The sequence below is a fragment of the Oncorhynchus clarkii genome, chromosome 22, assembly GCF_045791955.1.
Source record: "Oncorhynchus clarkii lewisi isolate Uvic-CL-2024 chromosome 22, UVic_Ocla_1.0, whole genome shotgun sequence".
Lineage (NCBI taxonomy): Eukaryota > Metazoa > Chordata > Actinopteri > Salmoniformes > Salmonidae > Oncorhynchus > Oncorhynchus clarkii.
This window is the reverse complement of record NC_092168.1, coordinates 5594753-5607688: the sequence shown is the minus strand read 5'-3', so window position 1 is coordinate 5607688 and position 12936 is coordinate 5594753. Positions and strand designations below refer to the sequence as shown.

General features: G+C 44.1%; 1 protein-coding gene across 35 annotated transcripts in view; it reads right to left on the bottom strand.

The window, feature by feature from the left end:
- Positions 1–3834, bottom strand: part of LOC139380220 (obscurin like cytoskeletal adaptor 1b) — a 75131-nt gene extending 71297 nt beyond the window's left edge. For 11 of the 35 annotated variants that reach the window (XM_071122731.1, XM_071122737.1, XM_071122729.1 and 8 more), the window contains exon 1: positions 3101–3472. The gene's annotated coding sequence lies outside the window, so the exon portion shown is untranslated. Of the gene's footprint in view, positions 1–3100 lie in introns of all 35 variants that reach the window. The other 24 variants (XM_071122715.1, XM_071122721.1, XM_071122723.1 and 21 more) reach the window with 8 other exon arrangements.
- Positions 3835–12936: the final 9102 nt, after the last annotated feature.

Below are 12936 nucleotides of genomic sequence, written 5' to 3'. Positions count from 1 at the left end.
CACCCCTACATCCTGCGTCTATGTGTGTTGCTGCAATCTGATAATTTGCTTTTGAAGATGGAATGGAGCTGGAATGAACAAAGAAATAACTAGGAATTGTTTCATATAAAAAAATGTATAGACTCTTCAAATGTGTTTTGATTCATTCTCTGGGTATGCCCATGTTAATTACGTAATTTTCATTTTAAAAAATGTTAAGAGCGCTGTGTAATTTATTCAAATATGAAGGCTAAATCAGGAACATTGAACTATTCTGACACATTGACCTAAGCAGCCTCTGCTATTCTTAGATAAATATGCATTTATAAGGAGTGGGGCAGAGACATTCCTCACCTATATATATTGTTTATTGAGTAGAAAATAAATTTAGAGGCGAGAGCTGCTGAAATAGTAGTTGGCCTGATTCAAACCCGTGCTGCAGCAGTACATATGTGTCCCAGAGGCAGGGGCTTAGACCACTAGACCACCCTAGGCCACTGATAATTATGCATTTGTACACATTTAGCTGCTCACATGCGTTGTAGGATAAATTATCTGTATTATGGCATTTCAGTGGGTGGCAAAATATGACAGAATGGACGGTACGGTAGCTATTTGCCATAATACTGCAGTAAAAATGCATTGTAAGATGTGCCATAAGTATATGAACTACTTATGTCTTACTTCATATATGATTGTGACTATACAACTACATGATTATACATTACATAGTAAGACAATAAAATTATAAGAAAGTATAATGGCTCAATGTTATAACAGGTAATCAAGGAATATACAGTGCATTTGGAAAGTATTCAGACCCCTTGACTTTTTTTTTATGTTACAGCCTTATTCTAAAATTTATTAAATTGTTTTTTTCCATAGTCAATCTACACACAACACTTCATAATGACAAAGCAAAAACCAGTTGCTGCCTAGCTATTTTCAGGTCTCTCCAGAGACTTCGAACGGGTTCAAGTCCAGGCTCTGGCTGGGCCACTCAAGGAAATTCAGAGACTTGTCTTGATGCCACTCCTACGTTATCTTGGCTGTGTGATTAGGGTCATTGTCCTGTTGGAAGGTGAACCTTCGCTCCAGTCTGAGGTACTGAGCGCTCTGGAGCAGGTTTTCATCAAGGATCTCTCTGTACTTTGCTCCGCTCATCTTTGCCTCGATCCTGACTAGTCTTGCTGTCCCTGCCGCTGAAAAACATCCCCACAGCATGATGCTGCCACCACCATGTTTCACCGTAGGGATGGTGCCAGGTTTCCTCCAGATGTGAAGCTTGGCATTCAGGCCAAAGAGTTCAATCTTGGTTTCATCAGACCAGATAATCTTGTTTCTCATGCTCTGAGAGTCTTTGGGTGCCTTTTGGCAAACTCCAAGTGGGCTATCATGTGCCTTTTACTGAGGAGTGGCTTCCATCTGGCCACTCATCCGTAAATTCCTGATTGGTGGAGTACTGTAGAGATGGTTGTCCTTCTTGAAGGTTCTTCCATCTTTACAGAGGATCTCTAGAGCTCTGTCAGAGTGACCATTAGGTTCTTGTTAGGTTTTCTCTCCAATAAAGCTGTAGAAACATCAATGGAAACAGTATGCACCTGAGCTCAATTTTGAGTCTCATAGCAAAGGGGCTGAATACTTATGTAAATACATTTGCAAGCATTTCAAAAAAACTGTTTTCGCTTTGTCATTATGGGGCATTGTGTGTAGATTGCCGAGAATATGATTTATTTAATCAATTTTTGTTTTTTTAATTAAAATGTAACTAAAAGGACAATACAGCGTAAGAACTTGGACAACTACACTAGTTCAGAATAGTATATATTGTCTCAGGGTGGAGACTGCATAACAGCTTATAACACTAAAATGTGTGTGTAAAAAATACTTGTATCATTAAAACATTGCACCATTTAGTATCCATGATGTGTTTTGGGTGATTAGGTGGTATTACTATTAGAGTTAATTGAATTACAGGGGGGGGGGGGGTGTAAGACAGAGGCGCAAGTTAGCCATTCAGGGGTGAACGGCCTTTACTTTAGTCCTATTGCAACAGCAGCCACCACAACACATAGCCAGCACAGCTGGTGCTGTATTTCAATGGGAAAGTGCTTAATATAGTATGCCCTAAATAAAGACCTGTGAGAGAGCCTGTGTCAGGTATCACAAAGCACACCCTGGAACCCGTGTGCTCACACAAACATAGATCTAACTCACAGTGCTCACACCCCTAGAGAACTTACAGTCAAAATATGCTAAGCCTTCATCACACCCGCACTCTTATTCAAGAATTCATACTCTAAATATCATTGTTAAAATTGGTTTTCTCTGTCATTTTCCACAATAAATAGAATGCAGGGAATAACAATTCCCTAGCATAAATAAATTACATTCACAGTGCTATGGCATATTGAACAACCTGGTCCTCTCAATTATATATATTTTTGGCTTCTCAATTTTGGTAGAAGCAGTTGAAGGTTTGCCCTGATGGACATTGGAGCCATCTATTAGTCAGGCTATGACTTTATTCACTTTAAGCTCAATGTGTATGTTTGCTTTCTGTAAGCTCTGATGCATGATTAGGGTCTCAAGGAAGGTGAGCCAAATCTAGAATGCTTCCCAAGCCATGTTTGTCAATGCGTCCACCAGTTTACTGCATGGGCCACAGTGTGCACACACACATGCAACACACACACAGTCAAAGGCACATATAATAAGAGTAGTATATGGTGATACATGTACTGAATCTTAAATCGTATAACTAGAAACCAATATGACAATGTGTGGTAGTCTGGTTTACCTCTAAAATCATCGCTATTCTGTCACCCTTTCAACCCTTTCTCTCATCCTGAACCTGTGCCACGTCAATATGCTGAAAAACCTTTTCATCAGTCAGAACTTGTAATATACACTTTATCACCTCCAATGGCAGGTGCCAGTAATTATTTCCCTGTTAGCCACCTGTTCCACAAAAATGATTGAGGACAATACATTGAAAGTGGTCTCAATATTCCCCCTGGGGGTTTAAGAGGAGATTAACCTTTGTGTTTACTCATCTGGTTTAATTGGAAGGACCCTTGCCCCCAGTGAATCTGCACTACGTACTCCTCACATGACCTACCTCTCTTTGGTCCCAAGGAGCGACCGTCAACATACATTCCGCACTGGCACTCTTCTTCAAGCCACTGAGGCTATATTCCCCGCCTCCAAACTGCTGAGTAATGTCACTTACTGGTCGATTCTTTCCCCGACACCAACTGTAATCCGGTTGGGGTTCTTTCTCTCAAATATCAACCAATGTGGAGCTTTGTTTTCACAGTTTCCAAGTGATCTATTAGTACATATTGACGGGCCTGTGCCAGACCCATCCAAGAAAAGTAAAGAGAATTTGAGTATTTCCCCCTCAGCGCCCTTTCTACACTCCAGAGCGGTCCCCCAATCTCTGTGGCGTTCAACCCTGAGACACCCCGAGTGTCATTGTTCGTGGAAGAACGTTAAATGCTTTTGCAGCTGCTGCTGTCCCCTAAAAATACCATCAGCCTTGATGACAGCAGTGAAGATAAGTTGGGCACTTCCATTCACTTGCTTGCATGGGCTAAAGATAGCTTTAGATGGCTGGTTCAGGGCAGACTGCTTAGCCTACTTGAGACCTTGCAATAAAACCTAAGGAGAAGGGCAGTCTTCTCTGGGCTCTAAAAAAATCTTTAAGACCCCTCCATGTTTTCTTGTAATTCACCACAATCTAGAAAAGAGGAGGTTAGAGATACTGATAATACTCATCATTGTAGATATCCAGAATAAGTGGCTTCCGGATCTAACATGGCATCCACTGTAAATTGATGCTCTCCGCCGGCTGAAACCATGTGCTTAGCAAGTGAACAGTGAGTTTTATGTTAAATTTAGATTATTGTGTGGTGTAGCAGGGGTTGACCACACTCACAAGGACCATGCATAGGTGATGTACAATGATAATTTAAAAAATTGATTCTTGAAGAATATATCTTGTAAATCAGGGCTGCCCAACCCTCTTCCTTGAGATCTACCCTCCTGTGGGTTTTCAGTCCAACCCTAATTTAACACACCTGATTTTAGTAAATAGCTGCTCAACAAATCAAATCAAAGTTTATTTGTCATATGCGCCGAATACAACAGGTGTAGTAGACCTTACAGTGAAATGCTTACTTACAGGCTCTAACCAATAGTGTGAAAAAAAAATGTGTGTGTGTGTGTGTAGGTAAGCAAAGAAATAAAACAACAGTAAAAATACATTTGAAAATAACAGTAGCAAGGCTATATACAGACACCGGTTAGTCAGGCTTATTGATGTAGTATGTACATGTGGGTATGGTTAAAGTGACTATGCATATATGATGAACAGAGAGTAGCAGTAGTGTAAAAGCAGGGATTGGCGGGTGGTGGGACACAATGCAGATAGCCCAGTTAGCCAATGTGCGGGAGCACTGGTTGGTCGGGCCAATTGAGGTAGTATGTACATGAATGTATAGTTAAAGTGACTATGCATATAAGATAAACAGAGAGAAGCAGCAGCGTAAAATATGGGTTGGGGGGAACACAATGCAAATAGTCCGGGTAACTATTTGGTTACCTGTTCAGGAGTCTTATGGCTTAGGGGTAAAAACTGTTGAGATTCCTTTTTGTCCTAGACTTGGCACTCCGGTACCGCTTGCTATGCGGTAGTAGAGAGAACAGTCTATGACTGGAGTGGCTGGGGTCTTTGACCTTTCAGGGCCTTCCTCTGACACCGCCTGGTGTCGAGGTCCTGGATGGCAGGCAGCTTTGCCCCAGTGATGTACTGGGCCGTACGTACTACCCTCTGAAGTGCCTTGCGGTCGGAGGCCGAGCAATTGCCGTACCAGGCAGTGATGCAACCGGTCAGGATGCTCTCGATGTTGCAGCTGTAGAACCTTTTGAGGATCTCAGGACCCATGCCAAATCTTTTTAGTGTCATGAGGGGGAATAGGCTTTGTCGTGCCCTCTTCACAACTGCCTTGGTGTGTTTGGTCCATTCTAGTTTGTTGTTGATATGGACACAAAGGAATTTGAAGCTCTCAACCTGCTCCACTACAGCCCCTTCGATGAGAATGGGGATGTGCTCGGTGCTCCTTTTCCTGTAGTCCACAACCATCTCCTTAGTCTTGGTTACGTGCTGTAGTCAATGAATAGCATTCTCACATAGGTGTTCCTTTTGTCCAGGTGGGAAAGGGCAGTGTGGAGTGCAATAGAGATTGCATCATCTGTAGATCTGTTTGGGCGGTATGCAAATTGGAGTGGGTCTAGGGTTTCTGGGATAATGGTGTTGATGTGAGCCATGACCAGCCTTTCAAATCACTTCATGGCTACAGGTGTGAGTGCTACGGGTCTGTAGTCATTTAGGCAGGTTGCCTTTGTGTTCTTGGGAACAGGGAATATGGTGGTCTGCTTGAAGTATGTTGGTATTACAGACTCAATCAGGGACATGTTGAAAATGTCAGTGAAGACACTTGCCAGTTGGTCAGCACGTGCCGGGAGCACACGTCCTGGTAATCCATCTGGCCCCACAGCCTTGTGAATGTTGACCTGTTTAAAGGTCTTACTCACGTCAGCTATGGAGAGCGTGATCACACAGTCGTCCGGAACAGCTGATGCTCTCATGTATGCCTCAGTGTTGCTTGCCTCGAAGCGAAGTGATTTAGCTGATCTGGTAGGCTCGTGTCACTGGGTAGCTTGCGGCTGTGCTTCCCTTTGTAGTCTGTAATAGTTTGCAAGCCTTGCCACATCCGACGAGTGTCGGAGCCGGTGTAGTATGATTCAATCTTAGCCCTGTATTGACGCTTTGCCAGTTTGATGGTTCGTCGCAGGGCATAGCAGGATTTCTTGGAAGTCTCCGGGTTAGAGTCCCGCACCTTGAAAGCGGGACTTAGCTCAGTGCGAATTTTGCCTGTAATCCATGGCTTCTGGTTGGGGTATGTACGTACAGTCACTGTGGGGACGACATCCTCAATGAACTTATTGATATAGCCAGTGACTGATGTGGTGTATTCCTCAATGACATCAGGAAGAATCCCGGAACATGTTCCAGGCTGTGATAGCAAAACAGTCCTGTAGAACTGATTTAGCTTCTGCTTCATCTGACCATTTTTTTATAGACCGAGTCACTGGTGCTTCCTGCTTTAATTTTTTTTTTGTAAGCAAGAATCAGGAGGATAGAGTTGTGGTCGGATTTACCAAATGGAGGGCGAGGGAGAGCTTTGTACGTGTCTCTGTGTGTGGAGTACACGTGATCTTGAATTTGTTTCCCTCTGGTGGAAATTATTATTATTATTATTATTATGGTGGGAAATAAGTATTTGGTCAATAACAAAAGTTTATCTCGATACTTTGTTATATACCCTTTGTTGGCAATGACAGAGGTCAAACGTTTTCTGTAAGTCTTCACAAGGTTTTCACACACTGTTGCTGGTATTTTGGCCCATTCCTCCATGGAGATCTCCTCTAGAGCAGTGATGTTTTGGGGCTGTTGCTGGGCAACACAGACTTTCAACTCCTTCCAAAGATTTTCTATGGGGTTGAGATCTGGAGACTGGCTAGGCCACTCCAGGACCTTGAAATGCTTCTTACGAAGCCACTCCTTCGTTGCCCGGGCGGTGTGTTTGGGATCATTGTCATGCTGAAAGACCCAGCCACGTTTCATCTTCAATCACCTTGCTGATGGAAGGAGGTTTTCACTCAAAATCTCACGATACATGGCCCCATTCATTCTTTCCTTTACGTGGATCAGTCGTCCTGGTACCTTTGCAGAAAAACAGCCCCAAAGCATGATGTTTCCACCCCCATGCTTCACAGTAGGTATGGTGTTCTTTGGATGCAACTCAGCATTCTTTGTCCTCCAAACACGACGAGTTTAGTTTTTACCAAAAAGTTATATTTTGGTTTCATCTGACCATATGACATTCTCCCAATCTTCTTCTGGATCATCCAAATGCTCTCTAGCAAACTTCAGACGGGCCTGGACATGTACTGGCTTAAGCAGGCGGACACGTCTGGCACTGCAGGATTTGAGTCTCTGGCGGCGTAGTGTTTTACTGATGGTAGGCTTTGTTACTTTGGTCCCAGCTCTCTGCAGGTCATTCACTAGGTCCCCCCGTGTGGTTCTGGGATTTTTGCTCACCGTTCTTGTGATCATTTTGACCCCACGGGGTGAGATCTGCGTGGAGCCCCAGATCGAGGGAGATTATCAGTGGTCTTGTATGTCTTCCATTTCCTAATAATTGCTCCCACAGTTGATTTCTTCAAACCAAGCTGCTTACCTATTGCAGATTCAGTCTTCCCAGCTTGGTGCAGGTCTACAATTTTGTTTCTGGTTTCCTTTGACAGCTCTTTGGTCTTGGCCATAGTGGAGTTTGGAGTGTAACTGTTTGAGGTTGTGGACAGGTGTCTTTTATTTCTGATAACAATTGGTGGCTGACTAGATACTTTTTTGCCCCACTGTAAACAGCCACGATAAGTATAGCTGAGAACTCTCTAGGCAAGTAGTGTGTCCGGCAATTTATCACATTATACTCTACTTCAGGCGAGCAAAATCTAGTGACTTCCTTAGATTTCATGCACCAGCTGTTGTTTACAAATATGCACAGACCCCCCCCCCCCCCCCCCCCCCTTGTCTTACCGGAGTGTGCTGTTCTATCCTGCCGGTGCAGCGTGTATCCATGGATCATCACTGGAGGCTTCTTGCCATGGATCATCACTGGAGGCTTCGTGCCATGGATCATCACTGGAGGCTTCGTGCCATGGATCATCACTGGTGGCTTCTTGCCATGGATCGTAACTGGAAGCTTCTTGCCATGGATCATCCCTGGAGGCTTCTTGCCATGGCTCATCACTGGAGGCTACTTGCCATGGATAATCACTGGAGGCTTCTTGCCATGGATCATCACTGGAGGCTTCGTGCCATGGATCATCACTGGAGGCTTCTTGCCATGGGTCATCACTGGAGGCTTCGTGCCATGGATCATCACTGGAGGCTTCTTGCCATGGATCATCACTGGAGGCACCGGATACACTGGGCCGTGGAGGCGCATTGGCTGTCTCAAGCGCAGAGCTAGCACAATCCGTTCTGCTTTAGCCGCCTCCAGTTCCTCCCTTGGACGGCAATACTCTCCCGCCTGCCTCCAGGGTCCCTTACCATCCAGGATCTCCTCCCATGTCCAGGAGTGCCTTTCACCACGCTGCTTGGTCCTTTGGGGGTGGGAAGTTCTGTCACGGCTGTCGAATGAACTGGACCAAGGAGCAGCGTGGTGAGCGTACATATTCCTTTTAATATTATGACGCCGACAAAAACAATAAACAATCCAAAAACCAACCGTGAAGTTAAAGGCTATAGTGCCAACAAACAAAGACAACTTCCCACAAATACAGGTGGGAAAAAAGGCTCAATAGGAGACAATGATAGACAGCTGTCCCTGATTGAGAACCCTACCCGGCCAAACATAGAAATACATATAATAGAACATAGAATACCCACCCCAAATCACACCCTGACCAAACCAAATAGAGACATAAAAAGGATCTCTAAGGTCATAGCGTGACAATGCCTTCAGGAGACAGGATTGGTCTGCTCCAGTTGTAATACGTTTGTAGCCTGCATTGTTTGACTTCCAACTGTATTGTTATATACAAAGTTTGCTAACATAAGCACACGTACAACCCATGGCATACAAGGATGTGCCAACAGTCTCTTGGGACATCGTCATCTGCAGACAGGCTTTCACAGCTCTCCATATCTGAGGACGGACAACATCACAAATAAACACGCTATATTATATTACAATTAGACAGCACCTACAATTATATATATGTCTGTCTTCATAGTTTTCCTCTCTAGAGACTAGAACTGGACAATATTTTCATAATGTCCTCCCACAACCTGCTCTATCTAACGATGGTGCCTTCAGAAAGTATTCACACAGCCTAACTTTTCACACATTTTGTTGTGTTAGAGCCTGAATGTTTTATTAAATATTGATTTTAAAAAAATGATATGCACACAATACCCCATAATGTAAAAGTGGAAATATATTTTTTGGAAATGTTTACATATTAATTAGAAATGAATAGCTGAAATGTCTTTACTCAATAAGTATTCAGCCCCTTTGTTATGGCAAGCCTAAAAAGTTCAGGCGCAAAAATGTGCTTTCCACCTCTAAAAGTCTAAGCTAACATATGGAATTGTTTTAAGATGGTGATACCATGGATCGTTTAGCTATTTGATTTGGAATTTTAGGGCCGCTTTAGGCATAAAAATATAAATATATATATATATTTGATCCAATATTGCATTTGGCCTTTACTACCATAGCCCATTGAAACGCATTGAATAACACCTTCATACATGGCAAACAATTAATTATAAGTGGGTTTTTGGACACATACAATGCCTTAAGAAAGTATCGAGGCCCCTTGACGTTTTCAACATTTTGTTACATACAGCCTTATTCTAAAATTGTTTTTTTTCAGCGACCTCAGCGATCTGCACACAATACCCAATAATGACAAAGTGAAAACAGGTTTTTAGAAATGTATGACAATGTATTAATAATATGTTATTGACATAAGTATTCAGAGCCTTTGCTATGAGACTTAAAATTGAGCTCAGGTGCATCCTGTTTCCATTCATCATCCTTAAGATGTTTCTACAACTTGATTGGAGTCCACCTGTGGTAAATTCAATTCATTGGACATGATTTGGATTAGCACATACCAGTCTATATAAGGTCCCACATTTGACAGTGCATGTCAGAGCAAAAACCAAGCCATGAGGTCGAAGGAATATTCCGTAGAACTCCGAGACAGGCTGGTGTCGAGGAACAGATCTGGGGAAGGGTATCAAAATATGTCTGCAGCATTGAAGGTCCCCAAGAACACAGTGACCTCCATCATTCTTAAATGGATGACGTTTGGAACCACCAAGACTCTTCCTAGAGCTGGTTGCCCGACCAAACTGAGCAATCGGGGGAAAAGGGCCTTGTTCAGGGTGGTGACCAAGAACTCGATGGTCACTCTGACAGAGCTCTAGAGTTCCTCTGTCCATCGTTCCATAGAGTGGTCATAATAGTTTTTATGCCAGACCGTTTGGACACTAGACACATTTTTGTGAGTATACCAATTTTTGAGATGTCTCATGGTCTGACAAACACCGCTGTAGGTCGACCACCTTCCACCACAGATGCAGAAGGACAACATAGTTGGATGTGGTGCATTGAGACAGCCCATGCAACAACTTATATCTCTATCTTAAACTGATAGATTTTGATGGGGATTGTTTGTATTATGTTACTTAGATTGAAGCACAGGTGAATCAATATACTCTTAAGTCACAAAATAAGTTACATGGACTTACTGTGTAATAATAGTGTTTATCATAATTTCTAAATGACTACCTCATCTCTGTACCACACACATACAATTATCTGTAGGTCTTTTAGTCGAGCAGTGAATTGAATCTGAAGCACAGTTTCAAGCACAAAGACCAGGGATATTTTCAAATGGTTCGCAAAGAAGGGCACCTGTTGGCAGCATTGTGTTCGAGATCACCTAAAGCGAGACCGATTCAAGACCAAGACTGGAGCAAATTGAGTCAGAGTCAAGACCAAGACTAATGGGAGGCCAAGACCGAGTCAAGACCGAGACCGGGAGGGGGACAAGGGGTCAGAGTCCGAGTCAAGACCTAGACCAGCAAAATGCTAGTCCAATTCAAGACCATGATTGTAATTTTGTCAAATCACCATCATAATAACAGCTCAAAATGTCCAGTACGCACGGTTCCCCGCACGGTTCCCTGCTTCAGCATTGATTGTCATATTTCCTTATAAACCCGTGTGCTGACGCTGTTCCTGTCTTGTTTCATATCTGTTCCTGATTAAATGCTTGACTCCCCATACCTGCTTCTCTACTCCAGCATCTGTCCTTACAGAATGCTGAAGTCACCAAACGAAGCATCATGGAGTTGTGGCATTCCGGTTGGGGGTGACGTCGGGTCCAGGGGCCTCCAAGGGCCTCCACTGATGGAACTGGGGATGCCTAAGCCAACTCGTTGGGTTGTCACGCCCTAGCTGGCTTGAGAGGTTTCTTGCACCGGTTGGCTCGGAAGGCGCCCATCCCACATCAAGCCTCACCGGAGCGTCAGGTTTTTACACCCAGCCGGCTCACCAGGATGCTCCGCCTCACAGGATCATCGGCCTCCCACAGCTCAGCGGGATTGACAGGCTATCCTATGCCTCAGCTGGCTCGCCAGGCTCTTCCAAGCTTCCCCCCTAGCGCTCGAGTGTGCCATGCTCCCCAGCATTATGTACTCCTGCAACCATAATTACACGCACCTGCCTTCCCATGACACGCGCATCAGCAATTATTGGACTCACCTCAATCACCTCTGTCATTACCTCCCCTATATCTGTCTGTTCCCCTGCACTGTTCCCCGCTTCAGCATTGACTGTCATATGTCCATATGCTTGTGTTCCTAGCTACAACAGTGCAGTAGTATCTAACAATTCACAACAATTCACACAAATCTAAAAGTAAAAGAATGGAATTAAGAAATATATAAATATTAGGATGAGTAATGTCGGAATGGCATTGACTAAAATACAGTAGAATACAGTATATACATATGAAATTAGTAAAGAAGTATGTAAACATTATTAAAGTGACTAGTGTTCCATTATTAATGTGACCAGTTATTCCAAGTCTATGTACATAGGGCAGCAGCCTCTAAGGTGCAGGGTTGAGTAACCAGGTGGTAGCCAGCTAATGATGGCTATTTAATAGTCTGATGGCCTTGCGATAGAAAGGTTTTCAGTCTCTCTTGCCCAGCTTTGATTAACCTTTACTGGCTTGGGTGGTTGATGTCCTTAATTATTTTTTGGAAACTTCCTGTGACATTGTGTGCTATAGGTGTCCTGGAGGGCAGGTAGTGTTGGGCAGACCACACCACCCTCTGGAGAGCCCTCCGGTTGCGGGCAGTGCAGTTGCCATACCAGGCGGTGATACAGCCCGACAGGATGCTTTCAATTGAGTATATGTAAAAGTTTGTGAGGGTCTTAGGGCCCAAGCCAAATTTCTTCAGCCTCCTGAGGTTGAAGAGGTGCTGTTGCGCCTTCTTCACCACACTGTCTATGTGGGTGGACCATTTCAGGAACTTACAGCTTTTCACCTTCTGTCCCTGTGTTCAGGATCAGCGTAGTGGAGGTGTTGTTTCCTACCTTCATCACCTGGGGGCTGCCCGTCAGGAACTCCAGGACCCAGTTGCACAGGGCGGGGTTTATACCCAGGGCCCCAAACTTTATGATGAGCGTGGAGGGTATTATGTTTTTAAAGGCTGAGCTATAGTCAATGAACAGCATTCTTACATATGTATTCCTCTTGTCCAGATGGAATAGGGCAGTGTATGGTGTGATGGCGATTGCATCATCTGTGGAATTATTGGGGCGGTATGCAAATTGAAGTGGGTCTAGGTTGTCAGGTAAGGTGGAGGTGATATGATCCTTAACTAGCCTCTCAAAGCACTTCCTGATGACAGAAGTGTGTGCTGTGGGGTGATAGTCAGTTAGTTCAGTTACCTTTGCTTTCTTGGGTACAGGAACAATTGATGGCATCTTGAAGCAATTGGGGACAGCAAACTGGGATAGGGAGAGATTGAATATGTCCGTAAACACATCAGCCAGCTGGTCTGTGCATGCTCTGAGGATGCGGCTAGGGATGCTGTCTGGGCTGAAAGCCTTGCGAGGGTTAACACATTTAAATGTCCTACTCACGTTAGCCACGGAGAAGGAGAGCCAACAGTCCTTGGTAGAGTGCCGCGCCGGTGGCACTGTATTATCCTCGAAGTGGGCAAAGAAGGGGTTTAGTTTGTCTGGATGGAAGACGTCGTGTGTCCGCGACGTGGCTGGTTTTCCTTTTGTAATC